At 41.4% G+C, this 12,488-nt stretch overlaps 1 long non-coding RNA gene across 1 annotated transcript in view; it reads left to right on the forward strand.

The window, feature by feature from the left end:
* The window catches only part of LOC125096920 (uncharacterized), a 46,510-nt gene that overhangs the window by 18,946 nt on the left and 15,076 nt on the right, over positions 1-12,488 (forward strand). Inside the window, exons 2-3 of the long non-coding RNA XR_007126442.1 lie at positions 4,952-5,066; positions 11,975-12,107. This is a non-coding gene — a long non-coding RNA (uncharacterized LOC125096920). The remainder of the gene's footprint in view (positions 1-4,951; positions 5,067-11,974; positions 12,108-12,488) is intronic.

The raw sequence follows: 12,488 nt of genomic DNA on the forward strand, positions 1-12,488 counted from the left end.
TTTGGGTCTTGCCTCAAGCAGACTTCCTCAGGCAGCCTACTCTGACCTTCTTGACCAGTGCTAGGCCCCCACGATGGAGGCTTTTAATGGTCCGTCTCCAGACATCTCCTCATGGCATGGCGCAGGAGCAGTTTTCTGTTTACTTGTGTGGTTAATGAGGCAGCAGAATACAATTTAGTGGTTAAAAGCAAGGATTTTGGGACCAAGAGTTTGCTCATCTTTAAAATGGGGATAGTAAAAGAACCTACCTGTAGGGTTATTGTGAGTCTTGAATGATTTAGTGTGTGTACAATGCTTAGAATGATGCCTGGAGCATAGTAAGCATATGTAAATGTCTGCTGTAGTTTTAAAAAACTTAGAATTTTCATCTGTCTCTTCCACTATTTTTGCTCATCATTTTTTACTCAGTGCCAACATAGTTTATGACACATGGCAGGCATGTGGTAACTGCCAGAGTAATGTGTAAATTAAAGTTTGGAAAAAGAAATGCTATATAAATGCACAGCAAGTTTGTAGAGATGAAAAAATAGAGATTCTGCATTGTCTTTTATTTTTATTTTTTTTTAAAGATTTTATTTATTTATTTGACAGAGAGAAATCACAAGTAAGCAGAGAGGCAGGCAGAGAGAGAGGAAGAAGCAGGCTCCCTGCTGAGCAGAAAGCCCGATGTGGGGCTTGAACCCAGGACCTGGGATCATGACCTGAGCCGAAGGCAGCGGCTTAACCCACTGAGCCACCCAGGCGCCCCCTGCATTGTCTTTTAAAAAATGATTCTACTATGGTCATTCATTGTCTTCATTTGCACAATCTAAGCTAAGAGGAAAATTCATGATTTCTTAATTTTAGGAGAATTTAAATAATATTTTGTGCTGTTGAGTTCATTATAACAAAATCAGTGAAGTCAAAGTCTTTGAATTAAAATATAAATTTGTTGGGGTGCCTGGGTGGCTCAGTCGTGGATAGAGCTAAGGGTATTATGCTAAGCAAAGTAATAGCTCTTCTCCTAGTTTTTAGGCAGCCACCTTCTCAACTGTGTCATCACATGGCAGAGAGAGGGCAAGCTCAGGGCTCTCTTCTTGTAAGGGTACCAGTCCATCAAATTAGGGCCCTACCCATATGACTTTATTTAACTTTTATCACCTTCTCACAGGCCTTCTCCCTAAGTACAGTCACATTGGGGGTTAGGGTTTAGCATATGAATTTTGAGGCGACACAAACATTTAGTCCATAACACCATTCAAAAGAAGGATAGAATATGATTTTGGTGACTATGTCAAAAACTTTTAGAGAAATGGGCTTTTAGGACTGAATTCAAAGGATTTGGACTTGTAGAGTTGGAAATGAAATTATACCATGATCTAAATATTATTTGTGGAAAGCAGAAGGAATATAAGATTTGTGTGTGGCTAGTGAGAATGTGTTTGATTGGTCTCCTAGTGTGTGAGAGGGAAATGAATGGAAAGTAGGTGAATTTTAAGTCATTGAAAAATTCAAATGAGCTGTGGAGTTTGTACTTTAATTCATGAGCAATAGGAAGCCATACTTTTAAAAAGGAGTGATATGATCAGAGTTGTTCTCCCAGAATATTAATCTGAGAGAAACTTTAAGGGCTGAAATTGATAGCTTAGTACTGGTCCGGTTAGGGAATTGTATTAATAGGAAGGAGGTAATGAGAGCCGAATCTATAATAGTGGTATCAGGTACTCACCCGTGAGTCAAACATTGACTCTTCCTCAATAAGGCAGCTTTGTAGTGGAAAAACATACAAAGAAACTAATAATTAAAATATAATGGGATAAGTGCTAGGATAAGATTCAGTCCACTAGTAATATTTAACAATTCTAAACTTGTATATACCTAATTAAAATACTCAATACTTACGAAGCAAAAATGGATAGAACTACAGGGAGTGATTGACAAGTCCTCAATGAAATATTCACGGTGGAATATTTCAACTCATATCTCAAAATTAATGATAGGCTGAGCAGACAAAATGGTAATAAAGACACAGAAACAGTAACTATATTGACATTGGCCCAAATCAGAAAATAGTATAGGGCCAGAGAATAATGTATGCAACAAATAGAGAATATATCTTGATGCTGTTTCTCCTTTCCCCAAATTCTCTTTTCACCGTCACCATTTTTCTGCTTTTCAAAAGAAGGGAACACCTCTTGTCCATCCCAGGTTTCCCATGATGTATCATCTCGGGACATACAAACTTCAGAGGTCCAATGTTGGTGTTGGAAAATTCTCTTTTAATCATAAACCTTTCATAGGTGATTGTCTTTTCCTGTCTTATATGAATGTCTGTTAAGGGTGAGTCATGTCTTTAGGAAAGCAGTAATTTGACCGGTGTTGGGATATTCCAGATTCAGTAGGATGGCACTGTGGGAGCCATGACCATTTTTCTTTAACCGCCTCACGTCTTCCATATTCATATTTTGTCAAATAGTGAGCTACAGCTGAGGGAGTCACATCAGAGGGACGCACTCATTCTGGTGGGTCAGAGAGGCAAGCAGCAAGAGCAGGAGTGCTCTAGCCCCAGTGCTGTGCCTGTCGCCTTGTCAGTCAGAGGGCTGGAGTCTCCAAGGGCTTCGCCTGGTGAGAAGCACCTCCTGAACTACAAACTTGGAGGAAATGATAGATACCAATTATTACCAATAATGAAACAGAAAGAAATTTTTCTGAACTATTAATAATAAAAAGAAAATGTATCAACTATGTTGAAGAAAAGTCTCAGTTATCTTTCTGTTTTCCCTAGGGAAAATGATACAGAAAGGCATTGCCATTTGAAGGGGTGATTCAGAGTATTAGCCCAAAACTGTAGAAAAAGTGTTACAGAGCTGTGTTAAGAATGACATTTTCTGTTCTTCTAGGTCATATGATGTTTGTGGACTTCAACATCCTTTTAAAATTTATAATTTGTTGTGATTTCATTCTTGTATTACATAAATATTTACTTTTATACCTATTTTTTAAAGAAATAATATTGTATTCTTTTTTTTTAAGAGGTCTGCACCTCAAGTTATATTTGAACAAAACCTGAATCTATCCCTAGAACTGGTATTTTTCCTCTTTCTCTTTCTGTATCTGTTTCTCTCATATTGCTTTTCATGTTCTTAAAATCAGGACCAGGGGTGCCTGGGTGACTCAGTGGGTTAAAAGCCTCTGCCTTCAGCTCAGGTCATGATCTCAGGGTCCTGGATCAAGACCCGCATCGGGCTCTCTGCTCAGCAGGGAGCCTGCTTCCCTCTCTCTCTCTGCCTGCCTCTCTGCCTACTTGTGATCTGTCTGTCAAATAAATAAATAAAAACTTAAAAAAAAAAAAAGCAGGACCTACACTGATATATATGGGATGTAGAGCAAAGTATTCCAAAAGTATCACCTAGGATATAGTGCCCTAAATTTTAGAGAAATGGCTTTATTAAGTTAAGATTAATTCCTCCCTTTCCAATGTTAATATGTTGTTCTAATTATTAGATACAAAATAAATACTTCATATATTTTAAGTTTTGCAAACAGAACTTCTATTCTCATCTACTTGTGTATAAGAACAAATTTTTTTTTAACTACAAGAGGTTTAGATAAAAAATAGGAATAGTTAAATCCCGACTTATACTAGCAATAAAATACTATTAACCCGTGGATAAATAAACCTTCAAACACATTTAAAAATATTAGGTGGTCAGCTTAAACATCCGTGTAGGATACCCAGCCTTTCGTGTTACTTTTAAGGGCATGCAAGCACAAATGTTTGGAGACAACTGATCTGGACAGATAACTATGGAAGGCTATATAAATCAATCATGCAACTCCTTAAAGGGAGCCACCATCTATTTTTAACTGTCCTGTTGGCAGATTTCAGCGGACAGCTGTATCCGATGGAGTGAGGCTGCCTGACAGTGTGGAGGGACGCTGTGTTGGCCCATTTTATTTTCAGCTGTGAAACCTTCTTTCCAAATTCCAATATTTAAAAGATGCCTTTGAGACTAACTTTTTTTGTAGTTTGGGAAGTGGAAATATCTCCCATTAATGTTATTTAATAGATAGCATGGGAATTTATGGGAGTCTGCTGACAGCAGTTCTGGTCAATTTCCTCAAGGCCCTCCCTCCTTTGACCTGTCCGGGAATCCTGTGTACTTATTATTATCACTAGTTGGGTGCAAGTGACCATGATCGCTCTGAGGCTGTATCGTTGAGAAGTCCACACTGGAGGGTGGTTTTCGGTTCAGAATTTTCGCTGGATAACTGGAGCTAAGTCTCCAGCTTCGGGGTGCCCTGGGGGACCAGAGCACTTAGCAATAGCTGACTTTGGAGGATAGGCAATCTCACTTCCCTCATGTTATTCTTAGAGGGAAAGGGTCCATGTAAACCGACCGTCACTCCAGAACCATCACTCTTTTATTTCTTCTGCAACTACCCTCCCAGGGTTCGAATCGATCAGTTCTATATGGAGAGCAGGTTCAGTATGGATTCTGCTACTTCATGAACTTTCTGTTGCAGTAAGCCTGGGTCCCTAATATTAGACTTTAGTAACAAGATCTTTGAAATACCCACAGTCATGTTTCGTGAGTGCTTATGTGCCCCCAGGTGGGCTGGATTAAGGCATAGACTGCCTCATGGGCACATAAAAATCACCATTTTCCCTTTCTTGGCTCAGCGCTGTGCACTGGTCCTTCCTTTATGTTTTTATGATAACTTTATTTCATAAAACTCATTGAGTTTGTCTGTGACTGCCTTGATTCCATACAATCCAGGTTCCCTATCTCAGGGAAAGGCAGTAGGTGCAGGATTATCCCTTATCAGAAGGTCACATTATACCACTTTGCTTTTGCAGAAGACTTAACACTAGTATCTGTTTTTGATAAGTGGAAGAAATTCAAAGAGAATTTTTGCTTTTATGAAAGAAAGCAAAAAATAAATATAGCATTTGCTGTTTGTTTTGCAGCGAACCATTATACAGAGGCAGTGTGCACCCCCAAAGCAATGAGAGTGACCCGCCAACCTCCTTCCTTGGGAAGTAAAGTCAGCATCTCAATGTCAAGCTGCTGGAGCTTTGAACTGTGTGAGCAACTGTGCTTTATCTCCATTTGTGTTGTGCTTTCATCAGCAAGATGTATCCTAAGGCATCAGAAAATCCGAAGAGAAATTATTTTTGGGTCTGGGAATACTTAAAACATTTTCCACATAAATGAATGATAATTGCTTCTTTGCTTCATGCCATTCTGGCTTATAAAAGGTTTCATAGGAATACTCTACTTTTGAATAGCAGAGGAAGCCTGTAGAAGGTCTCAAGTTACCTTAAGCAAAATTTCCCTCCCTATGGGTTTGCTAAGAGGATAATGAATTCTCACATACCTGTTGTCCAAAGCTGAGGGTGTGTTGGCCTTACAGGTGTGTAAGTAAAAAGGGATATTCAGTTGACTTTGCAGAGCAAAACCAACCATCCCCTCCCAAAAAATTCCAGTTATGTTCTGTTTTTTCCTATTCTGGGATCAGAGGGCAGCCAAAATAATAATGCTAGTGGTAATAAAACTGAGCTATCCATAGCGCAGTGCTCCCTTATCCAGATAAAACTGGAAACACTCTGAGGGAGGAATGAAAGGCTTGAGTGCCACCTGCATATTTGGCCTCTCCCTTTGCTTACCAAAGCCCCCTCTCTCCCCATCGTATCTGATGGCATATTTCTTTTTGAAAGTTTGTAGAGTCAAGCACCTGGTGGCTCAGTCAGTCAGGCATCTGCCTTCTGCTCGGGTCCTGATCCCAGGGTGCTGGGATCCAGCCATGCGTCAGGCTCCCTGCTCAGTGGGAAGCCTGCTTCTGCCTCTGCCTCTGCCTACTGCTCCCTGTGCTTGTGCTCTCTCTTTCTGTGTCAAGTAAATAAATAAAATCTTAAAAAAAAAAAAAGAAGAAAGAAAAAGTTTGTAGGGTCAGTTTCAAACATGTATTTCTCTGCCCCCCAAATATGCTGCATCATATTCGACAAACTTATCCTGAAATAATTCCAGCACCTCACCTGTTACCGTTTTGTTCCCAAAGAGCTCCCTCCCAGAACTCTCTTTCCTCTACTCCCTTCAGGGTGGATCACTGTCTAGGCTGCTGAGGGGGTCATGGTCATGGGGGGTCATGGGCATCTTCACCTGCCTAGTCTCCTAGAGGGTCTAAATTCACCATGACAGGATATCAGGTGTAACAAGATATTAAGTGAGATTTTTTTCCCCTTCTTGTCCCAGAATTCTAAAGCACACATGTGAGGAACAGAGACATTTAGCTTTCCACATTCCGAAGAGAAACACCAACTAAGCCTCATACCCCTTTCCAGGGCTTGAAGGAAGACTGGAGGGGTAGAATTTTGTCAGAGACAAAAATCCAGCTGAGATAATGGTACATTTGATTGAGCTAGTGACAGGAGAAGTGGTGAGAAGCGGTCAAATTCTGGTTATATTTTGAAGGGAGAGTCAATTGGATTGGATGTGAGAAAGAGAGGAATCAAGCACACCTTCACATTTTTAGACTACTGAAAATTGAAATTGAAAGTATGAAGTTGCTGTTAAGTGAGGAAAATTATGGGTGAAGCAGGTCTGGAGAGGAAGACTGCGAGTTTAGTTTCGGACTTGTTGAATTTAAAATCTATATTCAAAATCCAAGTGGGGATGTCAAAAGGCAGTTGGTATAGGTATAGGAATCTGGTGTTCAGTGTGGAGATCTGGGGCACTGCTATCATCTTGGGAGACCTGATTTTATAAATGGTGGTAAAATCCACGAGATTGGGTGTGAGCTCCACTGACATGCAGATAGAAAAGAGAAAAGGTTCATAATGTCAGCCCCAGGGACACTCTGACATTGAGAGGTGGGGATTCAAAACAAAACAAAACAAAACAAAACAAAACCAGAGAAGGGAACGGAGAGTTTGGAGGTAACACAGGAGAGCACAGTATGCTGAATGAGAAGCAAAGGAAGGGTTTCTGGGAGGGGAGTGAGGGAGGTGCTGCTGGTGGGTGCACAAGAACGGAGATATACCTGGTGACCAAATGAGCCCAGTTCGTGGGGCTGAGTGTCTAATAGGTGGAGGAAGAGAGGAATGGAGGAAGCCAGTAAGACAGCCTTTTCAAGGAGGTTTGCCCTAAGAAGGAGCAGAAAAAAGATGTGGTAGCTGGAGGAGGAGTGTGACATTAGGACCCTCTTTCTTGTTTTTAATATCAGAGGAAGAACAGCATGTCTATTTACCATCCATGGGACTCAGTGGAGAGGTAAAAACGGATGATTGTAGGAGAGAAAAGGGGGATGTATCAGTCTAGATTGGAGTAAAAAGCAGATGGTGTGCACAAGATGGGTAATTTGAAGTCTTAAAAGGGATTATTTACGGGGTGCCTGGGTGGCTCAGTGGGTTAAGCCTCTGCCTTAGGCTCAGGTCATGATTTCAGGGTCCTGAGATCAATGGAGCCCGTCATCCGGCTCTCTGCTCAGCAGGGAGCCTGCTTCCCCCCCCCACACACACACCTGCCTCTCTGCCTACTTGTGATCTCTATCAAATAAATAAATAAAATCTTTTTTAAAAAAGGGGATTATTTACTATACAAAATTATGGACAGAGTATAAGGAAAACAAAGGGATAGTGCAGTACCCTGGGGTAAGTTACAGATTGGTATTAATACCAACTGGGGGAGGGGAAAAGTTACTGAAATCCGGAGAAAGGGAGCTGTGGAGCCAGACCTATTTGAACCTTTTGGTGGATGGACTGAGCCAGCTCATGGAGAGAGAGCCAGAAAAATAAATGCCCCATCTCCACCTTCCTCCCTCTATATATTCCAAATTCTTTTCTGGGCACCCCCATCCTTCTCACTGGAGAGAAAAGTCTGGAAGCTGGAGGGCAGGGGAACCTGTTGATTCAGGGTAGACTGGCAGAGAGTAGGACAAGGGAAGGAGGAAAATGCATCTGAAGGGCCCAACAAAAAGTTCTGCACAGGAAGAATTACAGAATTGAAATGGTGACCTTGAGTGAGAGAAGAAGAATCTGGTGTACAAGTGGAGGTATTAGCCATAGAGTGGGACACCTGCCGTTTATGCTCAAGACGGGCGAGAAGGCAGAGGGCCAGGATGCAAATGCTGGTAGGTTGTGTGATGTGATGGTAGGAGGTTAAAATGCTTTTCTGCTTTGATTCCTCCAGCTTTCTCAGGGAGATAAGAAGCAAGGTCATCGGCTTCAGCATGAAGTCTTTGTAGGTGTGTGGTATTAAAGCAGGCGGGGAATGCTTCTAGTTATCAGTTGATTGCTAGCTGGGAACTGCTTATACTTCTGCTCTTCTGCCATTTATTTTTATTTTTTTATAAAAGACTATGAAAGAGAGAGTGCGTGTGCGCATGCACATGTGCACAAGCATAGGTGGGGGCGGGGGAGAGAGACAAGACTCCCTGCTGCAACAAGCATGACCTGCAGCTCAATCCAAGGACCCTGAGATCATGACCTGAGCCACTACATCCCACACAGTCATTTCTCTTCAGTGCACACTACTTTAACCTGCAATGAATGCCACATACTTCTGGCTTTGTTTTCAAGTTGTTTCCTGTTGTTCTTGGACTCTGAACTTGATCATAAAACCATGTATGGCAAGAATAATTTCCTTTTTTTGGGCGCCTGGGTGGCTCAGTGGGTTAAGCCGCTGCCTTCGGCTCAGGTCATGATCTCAGGGTCCTGGGATCGAGTCCCACATTGGGCTCTCTGCTCAGCAGGGAGCCTGCTTCCCTCTCTCTCTCTGCCTGCCTCTCTGTCTACTTGTGATCTCTCTCTGTCAAATAAATAAATAAAATCTTTAAAAAAAAAAAAAGAATAATTTCCTTTTTGTCATCCTCCCACGTGATAAGTATGGACTTGTAACAATTGCTCATTGAATAGTTACTATACTCAGTTCCTACTCAGAGCCTGCTGCAAATGTGTGGTTTCTATGTTGACAGTGAGTTTAATATAATATTTGTTTTTTAGCTATGTAATCCAAATGACATTGTGATGACCTCTTGAAAGGAAAAAAAATGTCTTTTCCAATGGCATTTAAAAAAATTTAAATAAAAAATTTTAGCTGAATATGAACCAGGTGCATTTGCTCAACGAATTATAATTATTGCAGGAAAATAGTTTAAGTTTGTTTGTTTAGTTTAAGTTTAAGTTTGTTAACTTAAACCAGAGATTCTCAATCCTGGTTGTATTGGTTGTGAACCTGAAGGCATTAGAAATTGAGCATCTGGAGCCAAACACAGGCAGCTTAAGAGACATTTGACTGAGTATGGTTCCTGTCCTGGCTATGGCTTCCCTTCTTGTTAATTCCAGTGCAGTTAGTCACCAAGTTCTGTTTCTAGGTCTAGACTCTTAATTCTCTGGGCATCTGACATTCAACCTGTCCCAAACCAAACCGTCATATTCTCCCTAACATGCCCCACTGTCTTCTCATCTTCTTACACTTTGAAATAATTTAGGATTCTGTCTCTCATCTGCACGATCGATCCATTCAGTTCTGTCAGCTCAACCTCCAAAACACATTGTCATTCAGACCTCATCATTTGTCTCACTATCATGCTATTCCAGCCCTCTAGATAACTATGAATCATAGATTTCATGTGTATGAATTATATTTAACAGAAAACATCTTAGAGCAATCATTTAAAACCATGAATTATATTGTTTCCCTACTCACAAGCCTCCACTGGCTTTCCATCACACCCAAAGTAAAATCCATAGCCCTCTCCTTGGCTTGCGAGGCTGGGTTCTCCCTCTGACCTCACCGCCCACCACTTCTTCCCTTTCTCATCTCCCTCCAATTTTCCTTGAAAACACCGAGAGTGCTCTCACGGCTTTCTCATGCTGGAGTAAGCTTTTCTCCATATTTCTGGGGGGCTCACCTCTTCAGTTAACTGAAATCTTTGCTCACATTATTAACTCCTCAAACGATTGCACGTGATTGTGGTTTGTGTGGGCATAAAACTGGCAGAGGACAATATTAGCATCATTCGTCCAAGATTAACTATTTGTCATCTCCATGACTGTTCAGGTTTCATAAGGCACTTTCAACTTTCTACCTCTTCGGCTGTTTTTTTTTTTTTTAATATTTTATTTATTTATTTGACAGACAGAGATCACAAGTAGGCAGAGAGGCAGGCAGAGAGAGAGAGAGAGAGAGGAGGAAGTAGGCGCCCCGCTGAGCAGAGAGCCCCAGGACCCTGGGATCATGACCTGAGCCGAAGGCAGAGGCTTTAACCCACTGAGCCACCCAGGCGCCCCTTGGCTGTTCTTTTGACACAAAGAAATATTATATTACCTGGGGAAAAACCCCTAAAGATAGGAGGCATTTTTTTTGCAAAACCAAACTGCCCTGTGGGATATCCCAAGATCGAATAACTCTTAACAATGCCAGCTATTAGCCTCTCGGTGAGGACTGTTAAGATGTAGGACAATCAGAATGAGTCTTATTTAGGTTTTTTAATTTATACATATATTCAGGTAATAAAAATCCTCTGATAATAACACTGTTTTGGAACATCTATACAGTTATTTCTGTTTTGTTAGTGCCAGATCTATCTACTCTTACTGGATAATGCTATGAATTTCTGTACAGTATGTGTGTAAATATATGGGTATGTTTGTGGGCATGTCTATATAGCACTAATTCTTTCTCGTTAATGTCTCTCATTTATAGAAATAATATTCCCCATTTTATTTGATACTTTTCTTTCCTGGGATTTCTCAATAGTGTCAGTTCTGAGCTAATCTGGCTTTACATCAGACCAAGTATGATACTTTTAATTAATGTTGTGCTGACTCGTTGGGCTGTTAGTACTTGAGAAGAGAAGTCTTCATAAGTGTGTATCTCAGGACACCCTATTCCTTCTCCCTGAGACCCTTACTACGGTTCTAGGAACTGTGGGAAGAATACAATGAACTGTGTGGGTCCTTACTCTTCAGGGTTAGTGCTTTATGGATAGTGCTTTGAGGGTGGGTGGATAGAAAGATACTAGTTACCTCCTTCTCCTTCCAATGATCAGACAGAAAGGAAAACATGGGTTGTCACTGAGAGAGAGAAATGTGCTTTTCTGTCCTCTCAGGTGCTGAGAATATTTCAAATTTCCTAGCATATACTGCCACCATGTGGGTATTTATAATTACTGCATTTAAACTTGAGTGTTGCCCTGTTTAAGGCTGGTCCTAAGCTGAAATACACAGAATTTAAGTTTGTTTTAGTGTCCTTTGGCCTCAGACTGACTTCTGAGTCCCCTCTAGCTTCCCTGTACTCTCAGACTCATGATGAGTTTCCATTATTACTTTTCTCTTCCATTACGCTGCACTCTGTTAAGGCAGTGCTAAAGTCAGGCTGCTCATATTCTGAGGACTTCTAATTTTTGATACTCCAGTTTGAGACAGAGAGACCCCAAGATGGTCCCCAGTGATCTCTGTTTCCTGATATTCATGCCTGTGTATCTCTTTCATCTTGAGTGTGCATGGGCCCCGTGACAGAAGTGATGGGACTGGTCCTTCCACAATGACATTACATGGCATTGCAACTTCCGTATTGCTAGCGGACTCTAGAGTGCCCTCTGCGCTCGCGTGCATGAAGCAAGACGCCATGTTGGGGGGGGTACTCAGTGAAAATGGACTCGAGACCACTACTGGCTGTCACCAGGTAAGAATTGGAGGCTCCAATCCCACAGGACATAGCCAGTTGAATCCTGCCAATGACCACATGAACCTGGGAGCAGATGGCTCGCCAGTGGAGCATTTGGATGAGATGCTAGTCCTGGGTGACACCTTGGTTGCAGCTTCAGGGGAGATCCTGAAGCAGAGGACAAGGTTAAGCTGTGCCCAGATCCTATGTGATAATAGATGTGTGTTGTTTTTAGTTCCTAAATGTGTGGCTATTTGTTCTGCAGCAGTAGCTAATAAATACACAGTTCTTTGGTTTTACTTATGTGACTCCCCTCTTCACAGGACTGCAGTATAGGTCTTTAGAGACCATTCTTGGAAATAAATGGAATTGACAAACACCAAACTGTGGTATAATTGCCCGTCCCCTCCTACCAAGGTGCTGTTACTGAATCAGCTTGTGCCTGATACCTTTAAGGTAAGTTTTCACTCAGAAAAATACCTCAGCGATTCATACAGAGAGAGTGCTGTTGGGAGTGCATATACAATTCCCCAAATAATCTTGGGCAGGCTTAAATCCAGCAATGGGCACAACTTAGCCAAAATCTAAGATCACATACCTTGTCGGATAATTTATCCCCTTCCAGGTGCAGCTACAGTGATGATGACTGATATTATACTTTATTCTTAACTTTAAAAAATGCTTCATGTCAGGGCTTAGCCATGAAACACTCGACTAAGAGGATGAAACACTTGACAGAGAGTGCTGAAGGGCAAAGTTGGGGACAGGGAGTGACTCCCTTTATCACAGACCATCAACTTGATCCTAGAATACAACCAGGACTTTTTTTATAAGGGC

The sequence above is a fragment of the Lutra lutra genome, chromosome 4, assembly GCF_902655055.1.
Source record: "Lutra lutra chromosome 4, mLutLut1.2, whole genome shotgun sequence".
In the NCBI taxonomy this organism is placed as follows: domain Eukaryota; kingdom Metazoa; phylum Chordata; class Mammalia; order Carnivora; family Mustelidae; genus Lutra; species Lutra lutra.